Raw genomic sequence first — 18,572 nt, forward strand, 5'->3', positions numbered from 1 at the left:
GCAGAAAGTCAGGGAACTTTCAGAAGAAAAAGCGTCCCTTCAAGAGAGCCTCTCGATAGCTGAAGGCGAAGAGACCAATACCCGTGAAGCTTACCGCACCCTCAAAATGGACTACGACAAGAAACTGAAGAAGCTCGCCCCCGCAAGAAAAATCCACAAGAAGACCAAAAGCCAAGGATGTCAGACTGAGCAGCAGGAAGAGAACCCTCCTAGGAACCAGTCCGACGCCGAGGACATGTCCCTGGCCAGCCTTGATGACCTTCTCAAGGAATTTGGGGACACGTTAGAGAAAGAGTTCGGGGGTACCTTAGATAGCAACCGCGTGTGATGAGCTAGTGGTAGCAGTGTATTGTGTTATGTAATGGCTTGATGTAATGAATAAAATAACTAGTTAAAAAAATGGCATGTGCATAATAGTGACTCTCTTCCCATGGCAGATGGCTTCGGATAGAACCACGCCTACCGCCTCCGGGATTGGAGCAAGGCTTCCTCTAGGAGCTGAAGGAGAGGCTGGCGGAGAAGGGGGTGAGACCCACCTCCCCGCACCTCCGGAACTACCACTAGACCTAGCCCAAGTGCTGGCAAATCAAACCAGACTCATTGAAGTCCTCACTCGAAGTCTGGAAAACCAGCGCCCAGGCGGTGGAAGGCCCCAGGACAGGATGGGAGAATTCTTGAGACTCAAGCCCCCACGTTCGCGGGGTCCAGCAATCCCCTCGATGCAGATGACTGGCTTCGCACGATCAAGAGGAAGTTAGAAGCCATCGCTTGTCCTGAGAATCAGCGTGTTCAGCTGGCAGCTCATCAGCTTTCAGGAATGGCTTTAGCATGGTGGGACACTTTCAGTGAAGCCATCAGAGATGCTACATGGGCAGAATTCGAAGCAGCCTTCCGTGAGCACCACGTACCCTAGGGGATAGTTCAACTCAAGGAGGATGAGTTCCGGGAGCTAACCCAAGGCGGGAGAACAGTCAGTGAATATGTGCACAAGTTCACAGAGCTGGCCCGCTACGCGCCCGAGGATGTCAGCACCGAGGCCAGGAAAATGGCCCGTTTTCTGAGAGGGTTAAGACCCGAGCTTAAGACCATCCTCGCCAGCCAAGACTTCCACAGCTTCTCTCACCTCTCCAACAAGGCTATCCAGGTGGAAAGGGCAAAAGAGGAAGAGAAAGGGCACCTTAAGAGGAAGTTCCAAGTTCTCCGGGCTCAACAGCAAGAACGTCACCAGAGAACTCGACCCTTTGGGCTCCCACCCAGGGGTCCAAGCTTCCATAAGCAATCTGGACCCTCTCCATCGCGCTACAGTCAGCAGAGTCAGAACTCCCATCAGGCACCCTCCGTTCAAGCAACCAGCCGCCAGCAAACGCCTGTTGGCACTGCGGGGACCCCAGTCACTTCAAGAACAACTGCCCTCAGTTGAAGGCACCAGGACCAACCTACTCCAACTCGGTGAATGGCCCCAAGATTCCATCGGCACCTACCTCCAAGGCGCTTCCTTCCAACAGCCAGCAGAGCAGGACTCAGTACCAGGGCAGGGCCCGGGTCAACCACGTCGACGCTCAAGAAGCTCAGCAAGCCCCGGGAGTAGTGCTCGGTGAGTTCCTTGTTGAATTTACTCCCGCTATTGTGCTTTTTGATTCAGGAGCATCCCATTCTTTCATAGCTGCTAAGTTTGTGGAAAAACATGGCATCCCCTCTACACCTCTAGCTATCCCTTTGGTCACCCGAACCCCGGGATCAGACCTCCTGTGCAAACTCAGGTGTTCCCAAGTCAGAATCCTTTTAAGTGGGGTAGTGTTCCTGGCAGACTTAACCATCTTGCCATCCCAAGGAATTGATGTAATCCTAGGAATGGATTGGCTAGCTAAGCACAAGGGTGTTATCAGCTGCGCAAGCAAGACTGTTCTTCTCATAGATCACCAAGGAAAGGCAGTTTCCTGTCAAGTCCAACCGCCCGCAAATGATCCAATGATATTTAATCTGGCAGTAGAGAGCATGTCTGTAATCAAGGAGTTTGAAGATGTATTTCCAGAAGAGTTGCCCGGGATGCCACCAGAGAGAGGGGTAGAGTTCTATATAGATCTCATTCCCGGCACTGCACCCATCGCGAAGAGACCATACCGCATGGCCCCCACTGAGTTGGCAGAATTGAAACTCCAGATTTCAGAACTACAGCAAAAGGGGTACATCCGTCCCAGTTCGTCTCCCTGGGGAGCACCCGTTCTTTTCGTTACTAAAAAGGATGGGAGTATGAGGATGTGTATTGATTATCGATCCTTGAACGAAGTTACAATCAAGAATAAGTACCCTCTCCCTCGGATCGATGACCTCTTCGACCAACTGCAAGGAGCCAAATACTTCTCCAAGATAGACCTCAGGTCAGGGTATCACCAACTCAGGATTAAGGAGGCAGACATTCAGAAAACTGCATTCGTCACCAGATACGGGCAATATGAATTCACAGTGATGCCATTTGGACTAACCAACGCACCCGCCTTTTTCATGAACCTCATGAATAAGGTATTTATGGAAGAATTGGATAAGTTTGTCGTGGTTTTTATCGACGACATCCTCATCTATTCCAAGAGTCGCAAGGACCATGAGCATCACCTTCGAACCGTCCTCGGAAGACTCAGAGCACATCAACTTTATGCTAAACTCAGCAAATGTGAGTTCTGGTTAGAGAAGATAGCCTTCCTAGGGCATATCTTGACTGCTGAAGGGATAGAAGTGGACCCATCTAAGGTAGAAGCTGTTTCAAATTGGAAGCAACCATCCAACGTCAGTGAGGTACGAAGCTTTCTGGGAATGGCAGGGTATTATCGCCGCTTTATCAAGGGATTCTCCAGCATAGCAAAGCCCATGACTGAACTTCTCAAAAAGGACAATAAGTTTGTATGGACTCCCAAATGTGAAGGAAGTTTCCAAATCATCAAGGAGAAACTTACAACTGCACCAGTCCTGACCCTGCCAGACATACACCAGGATTTTGTCATCTTCTGTGATGCTTCCAAGCAAGGCTTAGGGTGTGTCTTAATGCAAAATGAGAAAGTCATTGCTTATGCATCCCGATTACTCAAGCCGCACGAACAGAACTATCCTACCCACGATCTGGAATTGGCAGCCATAGTGCACGCCCTAAAAATTTGGAGGCATTATCTGATTGGGAACAAATGCCACATCTTCACTGATCACAAGAGTCTAAAGTACATCTTCACGCAACCGGACCTCAACCTCCGTCAAAGAAGGTGGCTCGAATTGATCAAAGATTATGACCTCGAAATCCACTACCACCCCGGAAAGGCCAACGTAGTAGCAGACGCCCTCAGCCGAAAACCCTTCGGGGTTAAGGGAGCAAACTTTCTGGAAGATTGGAAGAAAGAATTAGCTCAGCTAAATGCATGTCTGGGAGACAACGGTGGCCTGGAAGTCAAGCCAAATCTAGAAGATCTCATATGCAAGGCCCAACGCCTGGACGCAGAAACAACCAAGCTTATGGAAAGAGCACGAAAGGAGCAACTTCCGGACCTCAGGACAGATAAGCAAGGAGCCCTCTGGTTCAAGGATCGCCTGTGCGTGCCAGTGGGAGAAACACGAGAAACCCTGCTCGATGAAGCCCACAACTCAGCTTACTCTATCCACCCAGGGACCACCAAAATGTACTTAGACCTTAAGACCAGATATTGGTGGAAAGGGATGAAAAGGGAAATAGCACAGTATGTGGCCCGATGTGACACCTGTCAGCGAACAAAGGCCGAACATCAGAAGCCTGCAGGCCTACTTCAACTCCTCCCAATACCCGAATGGAAGTGGGAAGAAATAGGCATGGATTTCGTAACCGGACTGCCCAGATCACAAAGAGGAAATGATTCCATATGGGTAATAATCGATCGTCTCACCAAGGTGGCCCATTTCATTCCAGTAAATACCACTTTTGGAGGAGCAGCCCTTGCCCGAATATACCTTAAAGAGATAGTCAGGCTACATGGCATTCCACGGAAGATAGTATCAGATAGAGGAACGCAGTTCATTTCAAAATTTTGGAAGGGCCTTCAGCAAGCAATGGGCACCAAGCTAGATTTCAGCACTGCTTATCACCCCCAGTCAGATGGTCAAACAGAAAGAGTCAACAAGGTCCTTGAAGATTTACTCAGAGCCTGCGTGTTAGCCTTCGACAGAGATTGGGAGTCTAGTTTGCCGTACGCCGAATTCTCGTACAACAACAGCCATCAGGCCAGCATCAGAATGTCACCATTCGAAGCACTGTATGGAAGAAAACGCCAGACTCCCCTAATGTGGTCCAATGTGGGGGAAAGGACACTAGAAGGACCCGACTTTGTTAAAGAAGCTGAAGAAAAAGTCGCTTTGATCCGCAGGAGGTTACTTGAAGCTCAGAGTCGACAGAAGAGTTACGCAGACAATAGGCGAAGGGAACTCAGATTTGAGGAAGGAGATTTTGTTTATCTCAAGGTTTCCCCAATGCGTGGTGTCAAAAGGTTCTAGATGAAAGGAAAGCTAGCACCCCGTTTCGTTGGTCCTTACCCTGTCATTTCCCGAATAGGACCCGTGGCATACCGTCTTGAGCTACCAGAATCCATGTCAGATATCCACAATGTGTTCCATGTGTCTCAACTCCGCAAATGCCTAAAAGTACTAGAAACCCGCATCGAGGCAGAGGAAATTCAGATTCAAAAAGATCTCCAGTACCGGGAAAAGCCAGTGAAGATTCTCGACTCAGCAGTCAGAAGGACCCGCAATTCGGAAGTGAGACTCTGTAAGGTTCAGTGGAGCAGAGATGGAGAAGAGGAAGCCACCTGGGAAAGTGAGGACTCTCTGAGGAAGGAATACCCTTACCTTTTCTCGAGCCCCGTCTGAATCTCGAGGGCGAGATTCCTTTAAGTGGGGTAGGTTTGTAGCATCCCAAAAATCCTAACCCAGGTTTGAAACCCTAATCTACCCCTTTCCCCTCCCTTCATCCTTTAATTCCAATACCTCCACTAGTTTTCTTTCATCATATGCATACATTTTGTTTGATCACAAAGCACCTCACTTAGATTCTATTTTCTAAACACTTAGAGTATTCACAAAGTATTTTTTGTTCAAAGAAAAAGGGGCAAAATGGGAAATAGAAATTAGAAAGTAAAAAGAAAAAGGGAAAAAGCTCTCTCCTCCCCTGCTGGACCGAATCCCGGCCCAAGCCCGCGACCTCTCCCTCCCCACGCGCCCGCATTCGGCCCAACTTCGGCCTGCTTCCGCGCGCGTGACAGCCGCTCCACACCTCGCCCTCTCTCTCGCTGACAAGGCGTCCCCACCCGTCAGCCACCCGCTCTCTCTCGCTCGCTCGCTCCCTCTGACCAAGCGACCCCACGGGTCAGCTGCTTCGTCGTCCGTCCGCCGTCCCCTCGCCGAAGTCACCTCCGGCCATCGCCTCCGTTCTCCCCTCTGCCATCCTGCCGCACAGGGAAGTTTGGCACCGCTCCGTCCTCCTCCCCTTGACCAGCGTCCTCGCCGGTGCCACCTCGCCGTAGCGTCCCCTCGGCAGCGCTGTGCGCCATTTATGGCGGCACTGGGAAGCTCGCCGGAGTCAGGGAGCTCCACCGCCCCCCTTCCCCCGCGCGCCTATAAAAAGCTCCCCCCGGGCTCCTTCTTCCTCGCACCAGCTTCGGCCATCCCCCTCCTCCCCTTCCCCGAGCTCAATTCACAAGGCGCCGGCGTCATCTTCCTCTCCGGTGAGTCTTTTCCTTCTCCTCCCTCTCCTTCTCTGTTGGTCCGGCAAGGAATTGAGTGAGCCGAGTAGCTCCCTCACGTAGCCACGAACCCGAAGCGCCACTTTCCAGCCCCCGTTCCCCACCCAGAGCCCACCGGCGGCGATCCCCGCCGCGGAACTCCGCCCCCTCCCCGTGGGCAGCCCCCTCCCGACCCCCTCTGGCCAAATTGAACCTACCATAAGAATCGCCAACTGCTGCCGTGCTAAACCACCTGCTCACTGTCCAAAAACCGGGCCACCGGCGGCGAACCGCCGCCGAGCCCACCGGCGGCCGGGTCCTCCCCCGCGGACGGCCGGTTCATCCCCCCCGTCAACCTGACGCCGTTCTCTCCCCCCTCCCGTTCTCTCTGGCACGTGGGGCCCGCGGCGACGCCGTCACCTTCGCGCGCCCGCACCGTCCCTTGCCCTGGGCCGCAACTGGGCCGGCGCATTCGCGCCCGCGCGCGCTCGCGCCTAGCTGGGCCAGATTCCTTCCACCCGGCCCACCAGAGCTGAAACCCTTTTTCTTTTTCCTTTTTCAGCATTTTCCTCCTTTAATTAGTCTCCTCAATATTTTATGCACTAAAAATTATCAAAAATAATTTCTAAGGTCACATGCAATAATGATGTTAGAAAATGACACACTATAATTTGTGAATCCTTGTTGATGTATTGTTTTATTGCCTGTTTTCCTAGAGGAAGCGGGGACCGTTAATCCGGAACCCGTAGCCCTGGAAGAGGGACCAGAGCCCGAACTTCCGGAAGTAGATCTTCTGTGCCAGGAGAGCTTCGACGAAGGCAAGTCCATCCTTCCCTTGATGCATAAATTACCTATTCTCTCTACCACCGCCTAGGCCGGGAATCATGGGGGAACATTGCATTGTGAGTGAGAGATGGCCCGCATTAACATATTATTTCCGGTTACGAAATGTGGATCTGGAAGTAGGGCAAAGTGTTTCTCCAAATAAAACCTATTTTTGAAAAGTTATGCGATGAAGGGTACTCACCCTCATCACCTTGAGAGTGGGATGATCAGGGACTCCCTGGTTTAGGGGAGGGCCTAAGGTGTTGGCTCAGCTGGTTTAGGCGTGAGCAGAAGGATTGTCCCCTCATATAAGGACCGGCTTGTCATTTTCACTACCTGTACTCCTTTATCGTACAACCACTCGAGACTGTGTGGGCAGTCACTCGATCCGAACTCGTGCGGTCCAACCCCAGGGTTAAGAAGGCTGGGGAGCACCGGGAGGATAAGGAGGGGGAAAGTTTTGTCCGGTTTGGACATGGTGGTGGCCTGACTCCTTCCGGATAACCGTTAAGGTTAGGACGTACGGGTAAGGAAAGAGATCCGGCATTCGGGTCTCGCGACGGTGAGATCGCAGAAACCGGGCTAGTGGGTAAAGTGTACCCCTCTGCGCAGAGTTAAAACCTATTCGAATAGTCCGTGTCCACTGGTATGGATGAGTCCGGTATGGTATGACAATTAGAACTTTCTCTATGAATTTCAAGAAAAGGGGAATGTGTGAATGAGTAGGTGTTAAGGAAGAACTAAGGCCACGGGAGCGGGAAGCTCAGTGGCGGTTGAGTTTTTGGTTACTTTTAAGACCATGGGGTAAACCTTCAAGCAACTGCCTTTCTCTAAGAAAATGATGAGTGACATCAACTCCACCAAATTGAGCATGTACATCATAGGTCTCTTTCTCTCTACGGGAGCGGGGTGGGCTTGCGGAATACCTAGTGTATTCACCCAGATTTATTTATGTTTTTTAGCAGCCGAGGACTTCTTTTCTGCTATGCTTGATTAAGAGGGCTGTGTCTGCACCCAGTTCTGCCTGTGGCTTGGGCTAGTGTATTTTCCTACTGTGTTTCTCTATTTGGCTCTCTCGAGCTTGTACCCCGGTATTGTAATAAATTTATCTAAACTCTGTACTATTTGAAGTAAGGAATGTGTTTACTAGCCTCCTGGGACTAGTAATTGTTTCACATTTGAGTCCCAAAGGATCGGGACGCTTCAGTACACCTCCTCCTTGATCGGCCCGTTGAGGAAAGCGCTCTTCACATCCATTTGGTACAACCTGAAAGAATGGTGAGCGGCATATGCTAGCAAGATACGAATTGATTCTAGCCTAGCCACAGGAGCAAAAGTCTCCTCAAAGTTCAAACCTGCGACTTGGGCATAACCTTTTGCCACAAGTCGAGCCTTGTTCCTTGTCACCACCCCGTGCTCGTCCTGTTTGTTGTGGAACACCCACTTGGTTCCCACAACATTTTTCTTGGGACGAGGCACCAGTGTCCAAACTTCATTGCGCTTGAAATTGTTGAGTTCCTCCTGCATGGCCAACACCCAGTCCGGATCTAGCAAGGCCTCTTCTACCCTGAAAGGCTCAATAGAAGAGACAAAAGAGTAATGCTCACAAAAATTAACTAATCTTGAACGAGTAGTTACTCCCTTGCTAATATCACCCAAAATTTGGTCGACGGGATGATCCCTTTGGATCGTCGCTCGAACTTGGGTTGGAGGTGCCTGAGGTGCTTCTTCCTCTTCAATTTGAACATCCTGTGCTCCCCCTTGATCATGCGCCTCCACTTGAGGTACCTGTTCATCATCTTGGGTTGGGGGATGCACCATAGTTGAGGAAGACGGTTTATCTTGCTCCAATTGTTCCTGAGGCCGTACATCTCCAATCGCCATGGTGCATATCGCGGCCGTTGGAACGTCTTCTTCATCTACATCATCAAGATCAACAACTTGCTCTCTTGGAGAGCTATTAGTCTCATCAAATACAACATCGCTAGAGACTTCAACCAAACCCGATGATTTGTTGAAGACCCTATACGCCTTTGTATTTGAATCATAACCTAATAAAAACCCTTCTACAGCTTTGGGAGCAAATTTGGAATTCCTACCCTTCTTTACTAGAATGTAGCATTTACTCCCAAATACACGAAAGTACGATACATTGGGTTTGTTACCAGTCAGCAGCTCATATGAAGTCTTCTTGAGGAGGCGGTGAAGGTAGACCCTGTTGATGGCGTGGCAAGCCGTGTTCACGGCTTCTGACCAAAAGCACTCAGGGGTCTTGAACTCTCCAAGCATAGCCCTCGCCATATCTATGAGCGTCATGTTCTTCCTCTCTACCACACCATTTTGCTGAGGTGTGTAGGGAGCGGAGAACTCGTGCTTGATCCCCTCCTCCTCAAGGAACTCCTCCACTTGAAGATTCTTGAATTCGGATCCATTGTCGCTCCTTATCTTCTTCACTTTGAGCTCAAACTCATTTTGAGCTCTCCTGAGGAAGCGCTTGAGGGTCCCTTGGGTTTCAGACTTATCCTGCATAAAGAACACCCAAGTGAAGCAGGAAAAGTCATCAACAATAACTAGACCATACTTACTTCCTCCTATGCTCAGATAGGCGACGGGTCTGAAGAGGTTCATATGCAGCAGCTCCAGAGGTCTTGAAGTAGTCATCATATTCTTGCTGTGATGTGCTCCTCCCACCTGTTTACCTGCTTGACAAGCTGCACAAGGTCTATCTTTTTCGAAATGTACATTGGTTAGACCTATCACGTGTTCTCCCTTTAGAAGCTTGTGGAGGTTCTTCATCCCCACATGTGCTAAGCGGCGGTGCCACAACCAGCCCATGCAAGTCTTAGCCATTAAGCATGCATCTAGACCGGCCTCGTCTTTTGCAAAACCAACTAAGTAAAGTTTGTCGTCTAGTACACCCTTAAAAGCTAGTGAACCATCACAACTTCTAAAGACAGACACATCTACATTTGTAAATAAACAATTATATCCCATATTACATAATTGACTGACAGATAGTAAATTATATCCAAGAGACTCAACTAAAAACACATTAGAGATAGAGTGCTCATTAGATATTGCAATCTTGCCTAAACCTTTCACCTTGCCTTGGTTCCCATCACCGAATATGATTGAATCTTGGGAATCCTTATTCTTGACGTAGGAGGTGAACATCTTCTTCTCCCCCGTCATATGGTTTGTGCATCCGCTGTCGATAATCCAGCTTGAGCCCCCGGATGCATAAACCTGCAAGGCAAATTTAGGCTTGGGTCTTAGGTACCCAACTCTTGTTGGGTCCTACAAGGTTAGTCAAAACTGTCTTAGGGACCCAAATGCAAGTTTTATCGCCCTTGCATTTTGCCCCTAATTTCCTAGCAACTATCTTCCTATCCTTTCTACAAATAGCAAAGGAAGCATTTAAAGCATGATAAATTGTAGAGGGTCCATTCATAACTTTCCTAGGAGCATGAACAATATTCTTTCTAGGCACATGATGAATATTTTTCCTAGGCATATCTCTATCATGCATATAGGAAGAACTGGGAGCAAACATAGCATAAGAATCATAGGCATGTGAATCAAAAGCATTACAACTCCTATGAGACTGTCTTCTATCATTGTACATAAAAGCATGGTTCTTTTTAGTACTACTTGCCATAGGAGCCTTCCCTTTCTCCTTGGCGGAGATGGGAGCCTTATGGCTTGTTAAGTTCTTGGCTTCCCTCTTGAAGCCAAGCCCATCCTTAATTGAGGGGTGTCTACCAATCGTGTAGGCATCCCTAGCAAATTTTAGTTTATCAAAATCACTTTTGCTAGCCTTAAGTTGGGCATTAAGACTAGCCATTTCATCATTTAACTTTGCAATAGAAGCTATGTGTTCACTACAAGCATCAATATCAAAATCTTTACATCTGTTGCAAATAACAACATTTTCTACACAGGTTGTTGATTTACTAGCTATTTCTAACTTAGCATTCAAATCATCATTAATGCTCCTTAAGCTAGAAATTGTCTCATGGCAAGAAGATAATTCACAAGAAAGCATTTCGTTTCTCTTAACTTCTAAGGCATGAGATTTTTGTGCTTCTAAAAATTTGTCATGTTCTTCATACAACAAGTCCTCTTGTTTTTCTAAAAGCCTATTCTTATCATTCAAGGCATCAATCAACTCATTAATTTTATCTACCTTGGTTCTATCTAGGCCCTTAAATAAACATGAATAATCTATTTCATCCTCATCACTAGATTCGTCCTCACTTGAAGAAGCATAAGTAGAGTTTCGAGTACTTACCTTCTTCTCCCTTGCCATAAGGCATGTGTGACGCTCGTTGGGGAAGAGGGATGACTTGTTGAAGGCGGTGGCGGCGAGTCCTTCATTGTCGGAGTCGGACGAGGGGCAATCCGAATCCCACTCCTTGCCAAGATGTGCCTCGCCCTTTGCCTTCTTATAGTTCTTCTTTTTCTCCCTCTTGTTCCCTTGATCCTGATCACTATCATTGTCGGGACAGTTAGCAATAAAATGACCAAGCTTACCGCATTTGAAGCATGAGCGCTTCCCCTTGGCTTTGGTCTTGCTTGGCTGTCCCTTGCGACCCTTAAGCGCCGTCTTGAATTTTTTGATGATGAGGGCCATCTCTTCATCATAAAGTCCGGCCGCCTCAATTTGTGCCACCTTGCTAGGTAGCGCCTCCTTGCTTCTTGTTGCCTTGAGAGCAAGGGGTTGCGGCTCATTGATCGGACCATTCAAAGCGTCGTCCACGTACCTCGCCTCCTTGATCATCATTCGCCCGCTAACGAATTTTCCAAGGACTTCTTCGGGCGACATTTTGGTGTACCTGGGATTCTCACGAATATTATTCACCAAATGAGGATCAAGAACGGTAAAGGACCTTAGCATCAGTCGGACGACGTCGTGGTCCGTCCATCGCGTGCTTCCGTAGCTCCTTATTTTGTTGATAAGGGTCTTGAGCCGGTTGTATGTTTGAGTTGGCTCCTCGCCCCTTATCATCGCGAACCGTCCAAGCTCGCCCTCCACCAACTCCATTTTGGTGAGCAAGGTGACGTCATTCCCCTCATGAGAAATCTTGAGGGTGTCCCAGATCTGCTTGGCGTTATCCAAGCCGCTCACTTTGTGATATTCATCCCTGCACAATGAAGCTAGAAGAACAGTAGTAGCTTGTGCATTCTTATGAATTTTCTCATTAATGAACATGGGACTATCCAAACTATCAAAGTGCATTCCACTCTCTACAATCTCTCATATACTAGGATGGAGAGAGAATAGGTGACTACGCATTTTGTGGCTCCAAAATCCATAGTCCTCCCCATCAAAATGTGGAGGCTTGCCGAGTGGAATGGAGAGCAAATGTGAAATTGAACTTTGCGGAATACGAGAGTAGTCAAAAGAAAAGTTCGAATTAACCGGTTTCCTTCTCTCGTAGTCGTTGTGGTCATCATCCTTTTGGGAAGAGGTAGACTCATCGCTGTCGTCGTAGTAGACGATCTCCTTGATGCGCCTCGTCTTCTTCTTCTTCCCATCTTTCCGTCTATGGCCCGAGCCGGAGTCGGTAGGCTTGTCGTCCTTCGGCTCGTTGACGAAAGACTCCTTCTCTTTGTCGTTGATCACAATTCCCTTCCCCTTAGGATCCATCTCTTCGGGCGATTAGTCCCTTTGTGAAGAGAACGGCTCCGATACCAATTGAGAGCACCTAGAGGGGGGGTGAATAGGTGATCCTGTGAAACTTGAAAACTTAAGCCACAAAACTTGGTTAATCGTTAGCACAATAATTGCCAAGTGGCTAGAGAGGAGTCAAAACACAATAACCACAAGAAATCAATCACAGAGATGGCACGGTGGTTATCCCGTGGTTCGGCCAAGACCAACGCTTGCCTACTCCACGTTGTGGCGTCCCAATGGACGAGGGTTGCAATCAACCCCTCTCAAGCGGTCCAAAGACCCACTTGAATACCATGGTGTTTTGCTTGCTTTTTCTCAATCCCGTTTGCGAGGAATCTCCACAACTTGGAGCCTCTTGCCCTTACACTTTAAGAACACAAAGAAACACGGAGCAAGGGAGGGATCAGCAACGCACTCAAGACAAGAAATCACAGCAACACCACGCACACAAGTCGCAATGAGAGCTCACAACCCAACTCAATGAGTTCACCACTCAACTAGAGCTCTAATTGCTATCGCAAAGAATCAAAGGCGCGGAATCGATGTCTTGGTGCTTAGGAATGTTGTAGGAATGCTTGGTATTCTCCTCCATGCACCTAGGGGTCCCTTTTATAGCCCCAAGGCAGCTAGGAGCCGTTGAGAGCAATCTAGGAAGGCTGATCTTGCCTTCTGTCGACTGGCGCACCGGACAGTCCGGTGCACACCGGACACTGTCCGGTGCCCGATTTCCTTCCATAAATGGCACAGTCGACCGTTGGCAGCCTGAGAGCCGTTGGCGCACCGGACATGTCCGGTGCACACCGGACAGACCGGTGCCCCCTTCTAGCCATTGGCTCGGCCACGTGTCCCACGCAGATCGCGCGGCCGACCGTTGGCCCTGCCGACCGTTGGCTCACCGGACAGTCCGGTGCACACCGGACAGTCCGGTGCACACCGGACAGTCCGGTGAATTATAGTCGTACGTCGACGATGAATTCCCGAGAGCGACGAGTTCGCCTGTGAGTAGCCCACCGGACAGTCCGGTGAATTATAGCCATACACCGCCGTCGAAGTCCCGAGAGCAGCCTTTTCCCTCGAGCTAGCCTAGCGCACCGGACACTGTCCGGTGCACCACCGGACTGTCCGGTGCACCCAGACTGAGCAGACTTTGGCTGCTCGAGCCATCTCTTCTCCAACTCGATTTTTTCTGTTTACAGCACTTAGACACAATACATTAGTCCATAAAACAATGTACTAAGTCTGAGAAACATACCTTTATTCTTGATTTGTACTTTGTCCACCTTTTTACAATTAGGCACTTGTGTTGGACACTAAATCACCAAAATACTCAGAAATGGCCCAAGGGCACATTTCCCTTTCACTCATACAAACCATACTTGGTAATGAATGCCGTCTTCGGAATGTCCGAAGGTCGGATTCTGAGCTGATGGTAACCTGACCTCATATCAATCTTGGAGAACACACTGGCTCCTCTCAACTGGTCGAACAGATATTCTATTCTGGGCAAGGGGTACTTGTTCTTGATCGTGACTTCATTCAAAGCTCGGTAATCGATACACATCCTTTTGGTGCCATCTTTCTTTTCCACAAATAGGACAGGGGTGGCCCAAGGCGAGGTGCTTGGCCAAATGTAACCTTTCTCTGTCAGCTCATCAATCTGCTTCTTAAGTTCAACCAACTCTGGTCCGGATATTCTGTAAGCTCTCTTAAAGATGGGAGCGGTTCCAGGAAGAAGCTCTATGGCAAACTCAACTTTCCGCTCTAGTGGCATGCCCGGTAAGTCCTTTGGAAACACATCTGGGAATTCGGACACAACCTTGATACTCTCAATTAGGTCTGCTTCACTGCTATCAATGGCCATCTGATAACAACCTCCTTTCTTTGGCTCAGGTGGGACTAACTCGGTCACCACTTCCTCTCCTAGTGGGGACACCAACTTGATTGTCCTTTTATCACAACTGATAACTGCCTGATACTTATCTAGCCAATTCATCCCTAGGATGACATCTATTCCCTGAGTACCCATTACTATGAGGTTAGCGGGAAACGCTATCCCCCTTATTTCCACACTTACATTCAAACAAATGCTATCGGCTCGAATTCTACCACCGGCTGAGTCAATTTGAATGGAGGTTGACATGGTAGTTATTGGAAGATTATGTGCTTCTACCCATGATGCAGTAATGAAAGAATGCGTTGCTCCAATATCAAATAACACTTCTGCAATATGAGAGTCGACTGGGAACATACCTACTATCATGCCAGGGGTCTCCTGAACTGCTTCAGCCTCCAAGTGGTTCAGTCTCCCATGATTATAACGCGGCTGAGAGCGGTTGCCTGCTCCAGGCTGAGACACGTTCTGCTTCGCTGGGGCATTGGGGCCTGATTGCTGCTGGGCTGCCTTCTTCGGACATTGCATCACCCAATGGCCTTGCTCTCCACAATGGAAACATGCTCTGTTTCCAACCTGAGCTGGTGTTGCTTGACTGTTCTGCTGGTTTGCTGGGGCAGGAAGACGAGGTGCCTGCTGATTCTGCCTCTAGAACTGACGTCCTGACTGATTGCTCTGACGGTTCTGATACTGGTGCTGAGGATACTGCCTTTGGAACTGCTGATGCTGCTGAGGTGGACGCTAGTTCTACCTGAAATGCTAAGGTTGATTGCCGGAGAAACGAGGACGATTGCTGCTTCCAGGCTGGGGTCCACTGATCTTGCGCTTGCGATCCTCCATCTCCTTACGCTTCCTCTCTATCATGATTGCTCTGTCAATTAGGTGCTGGAATGTCGGGAAGGTATGGTTCATCAGCTAATAGTGCAGAGGGTCAACCAAGCCTTTCAGGAAACGGTATTGTCTCTTGGCGTCGGTGTTGACATCTTCAGGAGCATAGCGAGACAGCTGCAGAAACCTGTCCCGGTACTCACTGACAGACGATGACCCTTGCTTGAGGGCCAGGAACTCCTCCTTCTTCACTGTCATCAGACCTGCAGGCACATGGTACTGACGAAAGCTACCTCTGAATTCTTCCCAGGTGATGGTGTCGAGGTTGGCATGGGTGGCGAGATAAGACTCCCACCATGATTGGGCTGCTCCTCTCAACAGACAGGGACCATACAGGACTTTCTCCTTGTCGTCACACTGAGCGGTATGCAACTCCTGCTCCACAGTGCGCAGCCAGTCTTCAGCATCCATGGGGTCAGAAGAATGAGCAAACGTGGGTGGATGACCTCTCATGAATTCAGCACGCTTGTCCCTGGGCATCTGAGGCATCTGAGGCTGAGGGGGTGCTTGCTGCTGTTGCTGCTACTGAATGGCGGCCAGAGTCTGACCGATGGCTTGAACTGCCTGAGTCTGCATCAGGAACATCTGCTCGATGGACATCGGGGGCGGGGGCGGCAACTGCTGTTGCTGGGGCACCTCTTCCTGCTGAGCGGCTTGCTCCTGCTGAGCACGCCTTCCTCCTCTGCGTCTGTTCTCTGACATCTGCAGAATGCAACCACACATCAGAACTGATCTTGCAAATCTTGCAACATAAGAAAAGAGTATAGAATTTTCCACAACACTGAACAGATGAGCATCTTCACTGATCTCCAACACTGACCACACAGCTTCTCAGATAAAGAGGAAAGTGGAATAAAAGGTTTCTCAACTAGATAACTAACTCCATTAATATAATAGTGTCGGCGTTCCGAGACCGGGGGGTCCCTGAGCCGACGAGTGAATGTCGCCGCGTGCCCCAGCCCAGATGGGTCGAGCGCGAGGGCGAGCGCGAAGGGGGGAGAGCGAGGCGGCCGGAGACCGGCGTGAGAGAGGTGGGAATCCCGCGGCCTTCGTGTTCGTCCCGCGCCCAGGTCGGGTGCGCTTGCAGTAGGGGGTTACAAGCGTCCACGCGGGAGAGGGAGCGAGCGGCTTCGAGCGAGCGCCTGTCTCGTCCTCGTCCCCGCGCGGCCAACCCTCTCTAAGAGGGCCCTGGTCCTTCCTTTTATAAGCGTAAGGAGAGGATCCAGGTGTACAATGGGGGGTGTAGCAGAGTGCTACGTGTCTAGCGGAGGAGAGCTAGCGCCCTAAGTACATGCCGTTGTGGCAGCCGGAGAGATCTTGGCACCCAGCTGGTGTGATGTCGTGGTCGTCGGATGAGCGATGGAGCCTGGCGGAGGGACAGCTGTCGGAGCGGTTGAGTCCTTGCTGACGTCCCCTTGCTTCCGTAAGGGGGTTGAGAGCCGCCGTCGTCACAGAGTATGCGGGGCGCCATCATTGCCTATCTGGCGGAGCGAGCCAGATGGGACGCCGGTCTTGTTCCCTGCGGCCCGAGTCAGCTCGGGGTAGTGTGATGATGGCGCCTCCTGTTGACGTGGCTGGTCTGCGCCCTAGGTTGGGCGATGTGGAAGCTCCTCCGAAGCCGAGGTCGAGTCTGTCTTCCGTGGCCGAGGTCGAGTCCGAGCCCCTAGGTCGGGCGAGGCGGAGACCGTCGGCTGAGGCCAGGGCGTAGTGCGAGCCCTGGGGTCGGGCGAAGCGGGGTTCGTCGTCTTCCGGGACTTAGCCCGTGTCCGAGCCCTGGGTCGGGCGGAGCGGAGTTCGCCGTCTTCCGGGACTTAGCCCGTGTCCGAGCCCTGGGTCGGGCGAAGCGGGGTTCGTCGTCTTCCGGGACTTAGACCATGTCCGAGCCCTGGGTCGGGCGGAGCGGAGTTCGCCGTCTTCCGGGACTTAGCCCGTGTCCGAGCCCTGGGTCGGGCGGAGCGGAGTTCGCCGTCTTCTGGGACTTAGCCCGTGTCCGAGCCCTGGGTCGGGCGGAGCGGAGTTCGCCGTCTTCCGGGACTTAGCCCGTGTCCGAGCCCAGGGTCGGGCGGAGCAGAGTTCGCCGTCTTCTAGGACTTAGCCCGTGTCCGAGCCCTGGGTCGGGCGGAGCGGAGTTTCCTATGGTGCCTTTGGCCGGGCCTGACTGCCTGTCAGTCTCGCTCTGTCAAGTGGCACCGCAGTCGGAGTGGCGCAGGCGGCGCTGTCCTTCTGTCAGGCCGGTCAGTGGAGCAGCGAAGTGACGGCGGTCACTTCGGCTCTGCCGGCTGGGGGGCGCGCGTCAGGATAAAGGTGTCAGGCCACCTTTGCATCAAATGCTCCTGCGATTTGGTCAGTCGGTGCGGCGATTTGGTCAGGGTTGCTTCTTGGCGAAGACAGGGCCTCGGGCGAGCCGGGAATATGTTCGCCGCTGGAGGGGGGCCTCGGGCGAGACGGAAATCCTCCGGGGTCGGTTGCCCTTGTCTGAGGCTAGGCTCGGGCGAGCGTGATCGAGTCCCTCGAATGGACTGATCCCTGACTTAATCGCACCCATCAGGCCTTTGCAGCTTTATGCTGATGGGGGTTACCAGCTGAGATTTAGGAGCCTTGAGGGTACCCCTAATTATGGTCCCCGACAGTAGCCCCCGAGCCTCGAAGGGAGTGTTAGCACTCGCTTGGAGGCTTTCATCGCACTTTTTTGCAAGGGGACCAGCCTTTCTTGGTTGCGTTTTGTTCCGGTGGGTGCGCGCGAGCGCACCCGCCGGGTGTAGCCCCCGAGGCCTCGGAGGAGTGGTTTCACTCCTTCGAGGTCTTAATGCCTCGCGTAATGCTTCGGCTGGTCTGGTCATTCCCTCATGCGAGCTGGCCGTAGCCCGAGTGTACGGTCGGGTCCCAAGTTCTCGGGCTGGTATGTTGACGCTGTCAACGGTTCGGCCGGAGCCGGGTTTGCGAGAGCAGCCCCCGAGCCTCTGCACAGGGTGAGAGGGCGATCAGGGACAGACTCGGCTTTTTTACATACGCCCCTGCGTCGCCTTTCCGCAAGGAGGAGGGGGGAAAGCGCCATGTTGCCCTCGATGGGCGCCGAACATGGTGTCTCCGGTGAGCTGCAAGCGGGTAATCCGAGTGGATGTCCGTGCCCCGTTCGTTAGGGGTCGGCTAGGGGCCCAGAGGCACGCCCAAAAGTACCTGCGGGTGATCTGCCGGACCCAGTCCCCTGGCGACGGGGTCCGAGGGCTCGATGCCTCCCTCTGATGGGATTCCGTTACAAGATCGTTCCCGCCGGTCTCGGAAATGTCCTAGGGTACCTCGGGAGCGCAGCCCGAGCCTTGGTTATGTATCGAACGTACCCATGGTCATCCCTCGCTCGGCATCTGAGGCGGCTGTGAACCCTTCGGGGGCCAGCCTTCAAACCCCTGATCAGTAATGGGCGCGGAGCCCGAGTAGCCTGAGGCGGCCGTGGAACCCTTCCGAGGGGCCGGCCTTCGAACCTCTGACCAGTAGTGGGTGTAGAGCCCACGCGATCTGAGGCGGCTGTCGAACCCTTCTGGGGGGCCAGCCTTCGAACCTCTGATCA

General features: G+C 51.4%; 1 pseudogene; it reads right to left on the reverse strand.

The window, feature by feature from the left end:
• The window catches only part of LOC103642309 (uncharacterized), a 59,807-nt pseudogene that overhangs the window by 15,808 nt on the left and 25,427 nt on the right, over positions 1-18,572 (reverse strand).

The sequence above is a fragment of the Zea mays genome, chromosome 10, assembly GCF_902167145.1.
Source record: "Zea mays cultivar B73 chromosome 10, Zm-B73-REFERENCE-NAM-5.0, whole genome shotgun sequence".
Classification (NCBI taxonomy): Eukaryota; Viridiplantae; Streptophyta; class Magnoliopsida; order Poales; family Poaceae; genus Zea; species Zea mays.